Raw genomic sequence first — 14,005 nt, forward strand, 5'->3', positions numbered from 1 at the left:
TGTATCCATCGTTCTGAAGACACAACAACAAAAATAATCCCTCTCTGTAGCAAGGATTAAGAATACATTGTTGCTGGGCAGTGATGGCGCATGCCTTTAATCCTAGCATTTGGGAGGCAGAGGCAGGCAGATTTTGAGGCCAGCCTGGTCTACAGAGTGAGTTCCAGGACAGCCAGGACTACACAGAGAAACCCTGTCTCAACACCCCCCCCCCAAAAAAAAAAACCAACCAACCAAACAAACAAACAAAAAACCACATTGTTTTATCTAATGTAACAGAGTATTTTGGCTAAAAAAAGATATACATATGCGTATCTCTGTTACACACACACACACACACACACATATACACACACACACACACACACACACACACACCAGATGGTGCATGTGTTTAGTAATGAGCAATGTCTTATATTTTTCTCTATTTTTTAAAAATTACACTTATTTTTTTGTGTGCATGAATTCTTATTCCTGTTATCGAAGGATAACTTGAGGTTGGCTCTCTCTTCTTACCATGTGGTTGTGGATATTAAGTCATCAGGTTTGGTGGCAAGTACCTTCAGCAGCTGAGCCACCTTGCTTTCTTACAAGCTAGGGAACAATGACAGAGCTCCTAAACCCTAAACAACTTCAAAGTCAGTGTCAACACGCATCTTTTCTGAAAAGAGTAAATGTCTTCATTTACTCTAATCTATATGCTTTGTCCTCTCTTGACTGACCAGAGCTCTAGGTTGATTCTTACTTAAGGAATACACATTGTCTTCTACCATAAACTTAGGAGCTATAGTTTTCTTACAGCCTGAATCACTATTAATTATGTTTATATTCCTATTACTACAGTGGCTTCAGGCACGAGACCACGCAATCCATTCTCCTATCTTTTTTCATTTGTGAGTAAAGTGCAAAACACTACTCGGCTTTGATACCTGTGTTCCTGCCCCCTTCCCCCATTTTCCATCACAGAACAAGAGATTATTTCAAATAAACCGATGTAAATAACCTCAAAAAAGATACTGAAAAGTCTCATTTTGGATTTTTTAAAATACCTAACTACTATCTTGGGAAAATACTTAAAGGTAAGGTAGTCAGAGTAATCTTGAATTGTTAGGATTGGTTCCAATGCTTTGAATTAATCTGGCCCCCCAAATCTGTAATCTTTGTATCTAAACGCTGAAGGTCCTTGTCCCCACTTGTTTTGATTGATCAATAAAGAGCCAATGGCCAATGGCTGGGCAGGTAGACTGAGTCAGGTTGAGAATCACAGCTCTATGCACATCTCAGTGTCCTCCTTGTCAGAGAAGGACTGCCGAGCAGTCTGGAGACACCTGAACAACTGCCATTTTTTCATAAAATGGTTCGGGATCTGTTTGTATCATAAAGAGCAGTTTTGAGTTTTGGGTTTTTTTTTTTTTCCTCTTGTTGTTTTTGTTTTTTGTTTTTTTTATTTAGTTGGTTTTTTGTTTTGTTTGTTTGTTTGTTTGTTTGTTGGCCATGTTTTTAGGTTTGGTGGCTCATAACTGTAATTCTAGCACTTCAGAAGAAGAGGCAAGAGTACCAAGAATCCAAAGCCAGCCAGCTTTGATTTCCCTGCAAGCCTAAAAATATGAAATCTTGTCTCAAAAGAACTAATAAAAAACATACACACACAAAAGGAAAAAAAGTACAAATTATCACACAGATGAGACTTTGGAACCTACAAGTTACTGAGTTCTCTAAGTGACTCTCATATGTGCTTAAATTTAAGAAAAGCATTGCACAGCTCAAAAACATGATATATGCATATATGTTAGGAGTTCAATAATCACTGTGTAAGTTATCATTCGGGGCCACAGGATGTGTGTGTGTGTGTACATACTATGAATATATGGATTAATTGATAGATGGATAGTTTGTGTGGTTTGTGTGGCACTCTTAACCTCTAAGCCATCCCTCCTGAACCTAGGTTCATTTATACATATCTAAAGTTAAAAATAACCATATATTTGAAATTTTATTTTTAAAGTACTTGTAATTTTATGAGCTAAGAGTAACTAGCAATTTTTAAAACCCAAAGAATAAATGCTATGAAAGACATTAATGACATAAAGTCAACCAACTCTGGTATATAAGAATATGTTATTCAAATTGTAGCAATTCAGGCTATTATGAAAAAACTGGGGAAAATCTAGATAAAAGAGTGGTTAAGCCAACTTTTCAATGACTAATAAAATATAACAATGGATTATATAACATTCAATAACATTGAAGCATAAAAAATACACAGGAAGTCATTTAATGGCAAACTTATTATTCATGATATCAGGCAAATTAATTCATCTCAATCATGCTGAAATTTGAAAACAGTATAAAAAGTGACTATTTTTGTACTCATTTTAACGTTCATAACTTTTTGGTTGATATGCTTAGGACTTTTCATCTTTAAAGACTGTCTATTTTGGGTCAAGAGGATGGCTCAGTGAGCCAGGTGCCTGCCACCAAGGCTACCACCTGGGATTTGATGCTTGGGACCCACATGATGGAAGAAGAGACTTGGCTCATCCAAGTTCTTTTCAGATTTCTGTATGTGTATGTGTGTTATGGCAGCACATGCCCTGCCACCCACACATACCAAAAATAAAAAGATGTAATAAACATGTCTAAAAGATGTTTACTTATATGATACAAACATATATAAAGAGCACAGAATAATTCTGTTCTGCTTTTGTTTTTTCAAAGCATTCAGAGTGCATGGTGGGATGTTTCCCTCTCAACACTCATTGCATTTAGGTGGCAGTTCCTCACCACCGGTCACAGAACAACCAGACTTTTCCTAATCTATTCTCTAGCTTGAGTAGATGCACTTTGCTTTACTGTTGTTTCTCCTTATTAATGATCACAAATGAGTGATTTCTGAAATTGGGCCTGGGAATTTTTCTTCTTCCTGTAGAAATGTGTTACGGTCGTCCTCTGAGGAACCAGAATGAATAGGTTCCACAAACGCATGACAGTACCAATACTAGAGGCAGGGTCATCGACAGCAGTGGGCAGAGGTGGTAGCAGCGGCAGGGGAGACAGAGGCATCAGCCTGGCCTGCAGGGCAGGTACAAGGTCTAGCGATGAATGCTTTAGGAGAAAAAACTCTCCGCAAACGCGTTATAACTCACTAAAACAGCCTTCTCTCTGATGATTCTTGGTGAAATAACGTGTGGCTAGGGACCTTATCTATGTGAATAGGAACCTTATAAACATTGAGGAGTAGGGTAGGATCCAGGAGTAGATCCTTCCCATTGGCTCAATTTTAGATGCCAGGGATGCTCTACTTGCACGAGGAAGGACTTCAGGTGATTTCCCTAACTGACTGATTATAATGGTCCTCTCAGTCGGGTGTCATGGTTACATCTTCCAGAATGGGTAGAGTTAGACAGGAAGTTGGCCCCACTCCTACCACTCTCATTTCTGAGTATTACAGAGTTTGAATTCACTCAGCCTTAACAGCTCTGTCAGGTGGCATGGTCCATCTTTTGGCTGCTTTACTGAGCTGTAACAGGTTCCGCAGAGGACAGTGGTTGGCGCCCAATGTGAAGCATAACCAGCTGACACACACCACAGCTGGCAGCCCATGTGGATCCACATGAAAACTCTGTTTTGAACAAAAAAACATGAGTAGCCCCTGGGCCCCATCCCATAGCTTTTGCATTAGCCCAAAAGTCCTAAGCCTCCCCATTCTGAGGACTGGCACTGTCTTTTTCTAAGGTTTGTTTTCAGTTGGAGCTCCTCTGACCCCTGTCTAAAACCAGACAGTCTGCTTGGAATTAACAAAATCCTGATCCCCACTCCCACCATGGCCCCACCAAGCCCCTATGCCCCTTCTCTTTCTGCTCTACTTCCCAGGGTTTACAGAAAGCAACACTCCTCTGGCCAAGGATCACACATATGGAAAGAAGGACCTGCTGGCTGTCTCAGAAGGCTGAGGAGGCAGTGCAGCAGAGCAGGCTCTTCCCCCTGCATCTGGGCAAGGAGGGCCCGCCAAAGAAAAAATAATGGGTGGAATCTTGCTGCTGACTGCTTGGAACAATACAGCTCAAAACTTCTTTGTTTCATGCTTCTTTGCTTAAATGCTTGTTTTTCTCTCTAACAGAAACACCTGAAACAATGTTCGTGTTTTTAAACCCCAAATTGTTCTAAAACCATTTTAATTTGTTTAAAATTTCTTTTGAGCTTCAAAAAAAAACATACTGGATCTAGCCTCCCCCCCCCACACACACACACAAGTCAAATGAACTTCCATAATAACCATTATCCAACCCTTAATTAATAATATAATGCAGTCTACTTAAGCCAGCTTCTTTTTTACAGATAAGCTGTTACTGCATATCCCAGATACATACATAACTAATGTGGTATTTTCTTCCTCAGCTACCTGAAGCAGATGAATTCACAACTCTTCCCTTAATATAACACAGGTGACTTCCCACTTAAAGAGCTCCTTCCCAAACTGAAAAGTCCCTTAATACCCTTGCCTCGGTCCTAGGGTTATAAGAATGGACCATACTGTGCTGTCAATCAAACTGTTACACGCTTAACATGTATGTTACCCCCTTTATTCGTATATATGTATATATGTATATATGTATATATGTATATATGTATAATGTATGTATGTTTATGTGTATATGTGTATATGTGTATATGTGTATATATGTGTATATGTGTATATACACATACATATATATATACATATGTGTGTGGGTTTATATACATATATAATATATATTATATATTATGTATTATGTATTATATATTATGTATCATGTATCATATATCATATATTATATACTTGTTAACATAGCATTATATATAACAAGCAATTATATATATGAATATACATATATATTTTTCCCTGTGCAAATATTCCCATGCCAGGGTTCTGCACCCCTTTATGATCATTTCACAGGTTTTAGTCTATGAGGAAAGAAAGACCACATTGCTGCTGCAGTCCAGACTGAGACTAACCATCATTTCCCTTGGATCTGCTGAGTCCAAAGCTGCCTTGCTCGGACGCCCTGGCTGACTGCAAATGTTTCAAGATAAGCAGATGATGACATCCACAGAGACAACCATGGGTCACATCAACAATAGATAAAATTTTAGTAGGGCCTAATGACTGCTAAACTTGGGGGGACTTGCATCATATTGATGTTTATACCCTCAAAACTGTACAGACTTGCTCTGGAGATTTCAATCTATTGAGCAATTACTTTGGTTCTGTAATGCCTTTTCTTCCTGGCCCCTACCCTGCATTAACCCTCTTATATTATATTTTATTTTGATGCTTACACCATACACCGTCAAAAATTTTAACTACAAATAACATCAAGACAGATACTCCAATGATACTTTTCCTTTATAAAAACCGTAAGGATGAGTTGTGGGGCAAGTCGAAAGTGCCACCAGACCAAAAGACTGGTAAGGTTGAGTGAGCCCAAACCCTGTAAATCTCAGAATTGAGAACAATAGGAGTGGGGCCATTCCTTGCCTAATTCTACTTACTCCAGAACAGGTAACCAGGACATCCCACTGAGAGGACCATATCAGTTAACACAATATAAAATCCTTGAGTTGTCCATGCTAATCAGGTATCTAGATAGATTCCCAGTGTTCAGCCAATGAGCTTTTCTCCCTGGGCATTTCTTTCTACAAAAGGTATTTAATCTCTGGTTCAACATGAATAAAGGTGTATGCATTCACATCTGCCATCAAATAAACCAGTTTGAACAAGCAAGGACCTCTTCATCAAGAATCAACACAGGAGGAGGCCTTCTTCAAGAGCTAGACCTAAATCTCTCAGAGAAGGCCTTCTCTCTTTCAGGCCCTCTACTCTCAGCACTCACTCAGTATCAAGCTGGGTTCTGCCCAGTCCTGGGCTCTGCCTTCTCCTTCCTGCCTGGGAAAACATGGATCGAGGAGGACCACCCTTATGGACTGAGTTCTGCATCCCCTGAGCAGCATCCCATTGGCACTTGGGACACTATGTTTCCGCTAACATGTTTCATCATATTTTCCCAGCATCTTTCCAGTAAACTGTTCTTGGGACCAAGATAATGAATGCATTAAGGAGAGAAGCTATAAGCCTGTGCCTTTTAGGATTCCAGCCAGGGACCAAAATGTCTGTTAACCTTCAAGGAATAGAACTTTTTACTTGGTATACACCAACAAGTAAAACTTGATTTTGAAAAAAAAATGTTTCGTTACAGAATATAGCTATTTGTTTAGCTCATAAAATGTGTATATATAGAGAAAAATCCAATTTCCTCTTTTCAGCTGTAAATTAATTTGCTTGTGTTGTGTTTGTCTTCTATTCCCCATAGGATTTTTTTTTTTTTAAGTTCCAAAGCCAGCCTGCCTACCAAACCCCACTCTTCCCTTGGATAATAAAATCTCCAGGCATCCATGATCCATGAGACTTCATCTCACAGTGGCTAGAAAGATAATAATGTAGAAATTAAACCTACAAATACTTGGTGTCATGGCGCCTTAGTCCATGTTTCCCCTGTTTATGGTAGAAATCTTGTGTAATTTATTTTCCTAATATTGTCAAAAGGGCAAAAACTTACTGTGCACCAAGCTCAGGGATTTTTCCCAAGCATTATCTCATTTGTTTCTTACAATTTGCTTTAACAAATTAGAGCCCATACTAGTTTAAAGGTAAGCATGACATCCTAACCTTGCTGGCCTACATTTTTCAGAATTTTGCCTTTCCCATTTACATACATACACACACACACACACACACACACACACACACACACACACATATATATATATATATATATATATATATATATATATATATATGCTTTATTTGGGGGAAAGTCTTGTCATTTTTAAAGTTCTTTTCAAAGATGACAAAAAGCATTCATGGGCAGGTGATACAAGTGGAGTATGTAGGAGCAATCACAGAAGAACCTGAATGTAAAACACGGCTGGATGCACAGAACACATTTGCACACAACCTCAACTAAAGGAGGAATCCACTCCACTCTGTTCCTGTCCTCTACTGCATTAAAAATTATCTTTTCTTTTTCCCATTATAATATAATTGCAGTGTTTCTTCCCTTTCCTTTGCCTCCCCCCAAATCTCCCACATAACCCTCTTTGCTTTTCACATTCATGCCATTTCTTGCATTGTTTATATATATAAATGTCCGTAGTATACATATATATTGTTAAAGACAAAAATACAACTTGTTCTGTCCATTTAATATTACTTGTATATTAGTTTTCAAGGCGCATCAACTGGTACTATAGAACCATAGGGAAGAGCACACTTATTGCACTTTAACATAATACATGGAGAGTAAAATAAGTCCTTGACCATCAACAGCCTTCTCTTCATCACAACAACCACTTAGCAAGCATCTTTTGAGGTATTTCTGACTTGCTCACTACATCCAATTGCACCAAGACCCCAGGCTGTGCAGCAGACATTTAACAAGGAAGTTCTTGCCTCTCTGAAGTATGAGCAGACAAGCTTACTTTAGCACCATAAATTTTAATTTTTGGCTTTTTAGTCTATTGATACAATTCTTTAAAAAAAAAAAAAAAACATGGTCCAAGACACATGAGAAAACTTGCTTACTGCATTAACTTTGATGGTTGAAAATGAAATATTAATTATTTTTTAAAAGGCAAGAATTAAAAATGAAACATCCCAGTATCAAAATTGGTCTCCTAAGTGTGCTAGTAAACAGAGTGTAAAAGTACAAGAAATGTTCCAGGGCCAAAAAGATTAGCCACAGAACTCAGGGTTACTCCACCATGTTTAAATTTTCTAAACCACAGTTTTGATGTTTTATGCCTTTAATCAAAAAAAGTTAGATATTGGTATATCTGCATGTATAGAGGGGTATGTGTATATGTTCATGTGTGACCACCCAGCATTAGACCCACCCAGCATGAAAAACAGTTAGTCAGCCACTCAAAGCAAGTCAATTTACAAGACCTTGGAAATGCACCCACACAGCCTTCAGCTACCGATGAATGTCTTGCTTGTGCCATCTGATACATTCCAGCCCCATACAATACTCTGACACTGAGAAGTCTTTCACAATCTTGTTCAGACACCACAGAGTTGCCGTAACCCCACCAAGGCCTTCGGAAAGTGACAGGTATCTCTTTAATCCTGACACACACCTATCTGGAGAAACAAGATACAGTCCTATCTGAGAGGACCTACCTGAAAACCTATCTGGAGCAACAAGAACAGTCCTACCCTAGTAGATACTCAGAAAATGTAAGGATGCTCCGGATCTCAAGCTGGGTTCACATTGGTTAGAGTGAAAGGAATGCTGTTAGGGAAAATGTCCATAAAACCCTGCTTTTAAATGGAACATGCAGAAGTGTTTTCAACAGTGGTCACAGTTATAGAAGATTCAGAGATGCTATGCTAGATCACCTGGACCTGTGCAGCTGACCTATAGGGCTCATCAAACATCTGGCAATGTTTGTCTATGAAGGCAAATGTATAACATTAGTACAGGTAGCTTTGGTCCCCTATCCAGAAATATTGATGTGGGGAGACACACATCATCCCTGTAACAATGGTCCCCAGAAACTGGTAGCTGGTGACTTCCCTGAAAAATAAGTCAATATTAGATTTTTAACAACAGAAAAGTTAGTAAAACAATTCACATTCTGAGTGGAAAGATTAGCAAAGAGATTTTTTTTTAAATCATCAAAAGGCTCCTAGAAATGAAAAAATTAATAAGTACTACAATTAAAACCCTCAGTATCAGAATTTTGAAGATCAAAAACAGAGGTATTTTGAAATTAGAAGGAGGAAGACAGAGGAGACAGAGACAATTTAAAGCTTATTAAAATTAAGATATACTATTAATTAAGCAAATATTTGAATTATGGATTTTTAGAAGGGCAATAGAAAGAACATACAAAAATATTTAACAGATTAAGAGTTGAAAACTTCCTTAATATTGGGAAAGATTCAGATGTACAGTTCCAGAAATTGCTTGGACCAAATTAGGACTTTACAGCATATGTTACATTTTTAAAAATCTAAAGCAGCAAGAGAAAAATAATTTGTTATGTGAGACTTAAAAGGAGACTTCAGTTGAAATCTAGAGAACCAAACTGTGTGTGTATATATATATATATCCTGAAAAAAATAGGAAGATGAAAATCTCATTTAAAAATTATCTTTCACGGGCTAGTAAAGAACATGAACATGTACTGAACTTCCAGAGGACTCAAATTCTGTTTCTAGTACCCATGTCTGGTAGCTCACAGCTTCCAGTAACACTAGATCTCTGGTAACTGATGCCCTTTTCTGCTCTCTGAGGGTACCTGCACAAACATGCATTTATACCCACACAATCACATACATACAAAGTACACATACATATACAAATATAAAAATAAAAGAAGCTCAAATTGGCACTTAAAGAAATATTCAAAGTCCTTAGTGATCAGGGAAATGCAAATCAAAAAGACCCTGAGAATCCACCTTACATCAACCAGAATGGCTAAGATCAAAACCTCAGTTGACAGCACATGTTGGTAAGGATGTGGAGAAAGAGGAACACTCCTCCATTGCTGGTGGGATTGCAAACAGGTACAACCACTCTGGAAATCAATCTGGAGATTCCTCAGAAAATTGGAAATAGATCTACTTGAAGACCCAGCTATACCACTCTTGGGCATATACACAAAAGATGCCACAGGGGCATGTGTTCTGCTATGTTCATAGCAGCCTTATTTGTGATAGCCAGAAGGTGGAAATAACCAAGATGTCCCACAACAAAAGGATACAGAAAATGTGATTCATTTACACAATGGAATACTACCCAGGTATTAAGAATGAGGACATCCTGAGTTTCGGAGACAAATGGATGGAACAACAAAATATCATCTTGAGTGAGGTAACTCAGACCCAAAAGAACATGCATTGTATGTACTTACTACTAAGTGGATATTAGCCTTCCCAAAGGTACAGAATACCAGGATAAAGTCTACAGATGTTAAAAAAGGTTAATAAGCTGAAGGGCCCTAATGAGGATGCCTCGGTCTCAGTTGGGAGGAAGAAGAAAGCAATCACAGAAAGGGGGACACGGGGACTTGGGTGGGAAAGGGGACAGGGAGGGGAAGACGGGAACATGAACAGGTATTATGTGGGGAAGAAGGACTGAAGCCCTGAGGGCCAGCAGAAAGAATGGAAACAGGCAACCTGAGGAGGTAGGTGGTGGTGGTGGGGAGGTGCTCCAGAATCTACCAGAGACCTGGAAGGTGAGAAACTCTCAGGTCTCAAAGGGAGGGACCTTAGATGAACTGCCTTAGTGGGGAGAGGGAACCTGTAGAGCCCACCTCCAACAGAAATACAGGGCATCAAGTGAGGAATGGGGTTGCCATCCCACAGACAAAAACTCTGACCCATAATTGTTTCTATCTGAAAGAACTGCAGGGACAAAAATAGAGAAGAGCCTGAGGAAAAGGAGGTCCAGCAACAGGTCCAAAGTGGGATCCAGCTTAAGGGGAGGCCCCGAGGCCTGACACTATTACTGAGGCTATGGAACACTCACAAAAAGGGGCCTATCATGACTGCCCCCCCAAAAGACCCAATAAGCAGCTAAAAGAATTAGATGCAGATATTTACATACAACCAATGGATAGAAACTGCTGACCCCTGTGGTTAAATTAGGAAAAACCTGGAAGAAGCTGAGGAGCAGGGTGACTCTGTGGGAGAACCATCAGTCTTAATTAACCTAGACCCCTGAGATCTCTCAGATATTGGGCCACCAACCAGGCAGCATACACCAGCTGGTCTGAGGCCCCAACACATATACTGTAGAAGACTGCAGGGTCTGGGTTCAGTCAGAGAAGATGCACCTAACCCTCAAGAGACTGGAGGCCCCAGGGCGTAGGGAGGTGTGGAGGGGTTGTGGGTGGGAACATCCTAGTGATCCTAGTGGAGACTGTGGGTGGGGTTATGAGATGTTGAGGGGTGGAACAGTCAGAAAGTGGTCCTGAAGGGGGATAGAATCTGAAGTGAGAAGAAAAAGCCACAAAAAAAGAGATTATCTTTCATAATCGAAGAAAAGATACAGCATGAAAACAAATTTATAGAAATTCTCACATCCACATCAGACTCAAAGATGCCAATAAGGACGTACCAAAACTTGAAGTGCACAGAATGATAGCTACCATCATAAGCACATGTGAAGTTCAAAATACTCTACCATTGGGGGAGATACATAAAAAGATACCCAGATATTTCAATATACAAAATCACCAAGTCTCACAAATGACTGTGAAGGGGAAAAAAAATCAAGGACATATCTCTATGATTAAATCTAGTCATAAGTATTTTAATACTGTAGCTACTTTAAATGGCCTCTTTTGTGAAAACTCGCTATTGGTGTACGCAAATGTTAGTGGGTTTTATGTATTTATTTTGAATACTGACTGTATTTCTTTATTACTTTCAAAAGAGTTTGAGCCTCTGTAGTAAAACACTGACGAGAGTTAAACTAAAGAGGATACATCAGTATGCAAATGGATCTTATTGCTAGCGTGTTAACATTATAGGCTCAAAGCAAAATCAAAAACTAATGGAATTCATCTTTAAAATTTCTGTAAATTCATATGGAAAAACAAGAAAATCAACTTCCAAAATATATTGCTTTAAAACAAAAGAAGGAAACTAGAGTCATGATAATATCTAATTCCAAAATCTCACATGGCTACTTTCATAAAAGTTTATTATGCTCATAACTGAACTGACTGCTGAGACACAGAACTCAGAAATAGATATTTCTAGTCTGTTTTCAACAAGTACACACATTTGCAAAAAAAAAAAAAAATCAACCAAATAACAACAATAACAAAAACAACAACAACACCAAGAACCTTACTAGAACAAAGGGAAGACCATTCAACTAGCTGGCGTTGAAGAAGCAGAATGCCCTTAAGTATATACAGCTTAAAATGCATCAAGTGTGACCCGAATTAAATCCTAGAATCCACATGATGGAAAAAAGGAACAGACTGCTACAACTTAGACTCTGACATGCACCAAACACACACACACACACACACACACACACACACACACACACACAGAGATAGAGAGAGAGAGAGAGAGAGAGAGAGAGAGAGAGAGAGAGAGAGAGACAGACAGACAGACATAAAAGTAATAATATATTTAAAACCAGTAACAGAGTTTTAAAATGGGAGTTCTGGCCCAGCCTATTTTACAGCATCAGTTCTATGATAGCCAAGGCTACACATAAAATCTCTGTCTTGGGAAAAAAAAAAAAAAAACAAAACAAATGAACAAACAATCCCACAAAACCAAAACAACAATGAAACCAAAAACAAAACAAAACAAAACAAACAAAAAAAAACCAAATAGGTAATTGAAATAAATGGCCCATTGAACTTCCTTCAAATGTTTTAACTCACAAACGTTTCAAAATTCATCCCAGCTAGAAAAAAAAAAATGTGGAATAAATCTTCATGATTTCCTAAAATGGCATGAAAGAGTAAAGAATTTCAGAATAGTGTATGGTTCATTAAAATACTACAAATCATGCTATAAAATTCAATTCTCCCTCTGCAAAGTTTTAATGAATGTGCTTAATTCTATAAACCTGAATAGTTAATTAGTGCCTTCTGGAAATATTTCAATGCACAGTAACCACTCAGACTATGCTTCCTCAGGAATAGCAAGTTATTAATGTACAAATGTAAGATTCATTTCCCTGTTATAGAATAAAACGACAGAGATAGTGAACAGCAATTCCATTTTGAGACGTTTATATGCATGTCTATAATAAACTCTCTAGTTTAAAATTGTTTCTGACTGAGAAATAGAATCTCAACTATTTAAAAACAGTCAACAGGCCCCCAATGAGTTTGAATTGGAGGGGTGTGTACTCAGATGGTCTTCTAATAAAATAGGGAAAATAGGGGACAAGAGAGAGAGTTAGAGAGAAAGGGGAGGGGGAGGGAGGGAGAGAGGGAGAGAGGGAGAGAGGCAGAGAGGGAGAGAGAGAGAGAGAGAGAGAGAGAGAGAGAGAGAGAGAGAGAGAGAGAGAGAGAGAGAGGTGACAATGTTCTTGCCATAAGGGTCTCTCACAGGAAGTTTGTAATGGCCTGAGAAGCACCACCTTAACCCAGGGAAACTGATGGAACAGTTGGTATAATCTGAATCACTTTATCGTGTAAACTACTAGGTATATAAAATACATATACTTACTTTACACTTAAAACCATTATAGACATGGACTCTAGACAAAGTTAATGTTAAGATGTGGGAAAAAAGTTTAAAAGAAAGGGTCTCAGCATTGTTTAAATTCCTTTTTGATTCTTTTTAAAAAAATGATACAGAAATAAGGTTGCACCTCTTTTCTTGGTGTCTGAAAATTTCTACAGGTCATTATGATGGATACACAGCCATTGTAGATCTTCATGATGAGCTCAGGCCCTACATAGGAGTTATGATCTTCACACTGAGCCACCTTAGATATGGAGCCACCCCACATTCGTGTGAGCTAAGCATACTTCCAGAAAGATTTTCACAAATAAAATCATTGAAACTGTTTCAAACTTTCAATCTTGGTGGTTTTGCTTCTCCATTATATGCAAAGCACCACATGAAAAAGAACAGAATTTATAGAGTTTAGTGAAAGATGTAAGTCAACAGAAGACCCTTGGCTAGAAGATATTAAATGAAGATGACTGGCTAGAAGAGAGAAATGGATGAGAAAACAGAAATTTGGAACCTTCTTGTTCCCTAGCCTTTCTATTCACTCCTACAAAATAACCACTATAAAAGTCCCACCCTGATTTCCTCACATAACTTAGGACCATACATTTAAAGCAAGCAAGCAAACAAACAAACAAACAAAAACTCTTTATGGGCAGGAGAGATGGCTCAGTGGTAAGATCATTGACTGCTAACCCAGAGGTTCTGGGTTCAAGTCCCAGCAACCACAGGGTGGCTCACAGC

General features: G+C 38.5%; 1 protein-coding gene across 4 annotated transcripts in view; it reads right to left on the reverse strand.

Moving 5' to 3' along the window:
* Positions 1-14,005, reverse strand: part of Ctnna2 (catenin alpha 2) — a 1,050,408-nt gene that overhangs the window by 888,443 nt on the left and 147,960 nt on the right. The gene's annotated exons all lie outside the window — the stretch shown is intronic.

The sequence above is a fragment of the Arvicanthis niloticus genome, chromosome 9 (assembly GCF_011762505.2).
Source record: "Arvicanthis niloticus isolate mArvNil1 chromosome 9, mArvNil1.pat.X, whole genome shotgun sequence".
NCBI lineage: Eukaryota > Metazoa > Chordata > Mammalia > Rodentia > Muridae > Arvicanthis > Arvicanthis niloticus.